The following is a 1,570-nucleotide window of genomic DNA, read 5'->3' as shown; positions in this document are numbered from 1 at the left end:
CTTGTTGGGATGTCAGGGAGGGAGGGCAGTCCCCCACCTCCCACGCGTGGCAGTCACGGGGGAAACGCCAAGATGATTGATGACAGCAGAGACCTGGGCTCCAGGTAAGGGGCTGAGTGTGGGTAGAGGTGAACGGCCCCAGATAACTCCAAGCCTGGAAGCTTCAGGTTTGATATCAGCAAAGTTCCAGGAGAGCATCGGGGAGCAGGGACTAGAGCAGTACCCCAATCCTGGCTTCCAGGATCGAAGGGGTTAATGGGCCCACTCGGGCTGGAGTTGAATCACTTGCCCACAAACCTTCCCAGCATCTTGGTATCATGGTGAAGCCTCAAAATCCCACAGCCTGGAAGCCTGGAGACCCACCTGAGAGGGAGGGAATCTGAGGAGCCAGCCCAAGCCACTGAGGCCACCCGGGCAACTCAGCCTGGCCTCCCTGCGGGCACACGGGGGCTCAGCCCCTGCTGTAGGACAGATGCCCGGGTGCTGATGTTTGAGTCTGCGATGGGTTTTTAAGTGTCAGCTTCTTTTGAAAAAATTCATGTTAGGGAGTCGCTCCGAGGATTTAGTGGTGGCACCGTCATGGTTCGAACTCTCCACAGCATCGTCGCGGAGTCCCAGAGCATGGGCATCGCAAGAACGGGGACCTGCCCTGGCCCCCGCTCAGGAATGAATGCAAGTTTTTCCAAAGAATGACCACCACACGGCAGCAGGAGGTACACAGGACCTGGTGATTATGGGCGGGAAGACCTTGTTCTCAGTTCCCAAAGGACAGGATTAACTTAGTTCTCAGGAGAGAACTCAGGAACCTCCAAAAGGAGCTCATTTTCTCGCCAAAAGTCTGGATGATGCCTTAAAACTTATTGAGGAGCCAGAATTAACAAATAAGGTGGATATGGTTTGGATAGTGGGAGGCAGTTCCGTTTATGAGGAAGCCATGAACAAGCCCGGCCATCAACGACTCTTTGTAGCAAGGATCATGCAGGAATTTGAAAGCGATACATTTTCCAGAAATTGATTTGGAGAAATACAAACTCCTCCCAGAGCACCCAGCTGTTGTTTCTGACGTCCAGGAGGAAAAAGGCAGTAAGTACAAGTTTGAGGTATATGAAAAGAATGAGTGATGTGAAGGTGTTTTCTGATTCATTTCAAGTTGTTCCCCATCCCCTCCAAACAATTATATATTTAACATTAGAAAAAGATATTTCTGTTAATTAAAAAAAAATTCATGTTAGGTCTCTTTTCTGTTGTTTTATTTTTACTGATTTCAGAGAGAGGATGGGAGAGGGAGAGAGGGAGAAACAATGATGAGAGAGAAACATCGATGTTGTGCCTCCTGCACAACGCCTACTGGGAATGGAGCCCACAACCAGGGCCTGTGCCCTGACTGGGAATCAAACCTTGACTCCTGGGCCACACAGCCAGGCAGTATCTGCTTCTTCACTTATTTCTCCCACAGGCTCAGAGGTGCACAGAATCTGCTGGTTTTCACGGCAGAACGGCCATTTGTTCAGGCCTATGCTAATTCTAGCCCTCACAGCAATCTTGCAAAGCAGCTATGGCTAACGCCGTC

General features: G+C 50.4%; 1 pseudogene across 1 annotated transcript; it reads left to right on the top strand.

Moving 5' to 3' along the window:
* The first annotated feature begins 579 nt into the window (after nucleotides 1–579).
* LOC311631099 (dihydrofolate reductase-like) lies at nucleotides 580–1,222 on the top strand (annotated as a pseudogene). Its single transcript has one exon. The product of its transcript is annotated as a dihydrofolate reductase-like (transcript).
* Nucleotides 1,223–1,570: the final 348 nt, after the last annotated feature.

Source organism: Pipistrellus hanaki (genome assembly GCF_964339955.1).
Source record: "Pipistrellus hanaki genome assembly, chromosome: 12".
Taxonomy (NCBI): Eukaryota; Metazoa; Chordata; class Mammalia; order Chiroptera; family Vespertilionidae; genus Pipistrellus; species Pipistrellus hanaki.
The sequence above is the reverse complement of the archived record's forward strand: the minus strand, read 5'-3'. Positions and strand labels throughout refer to the sequence as shown.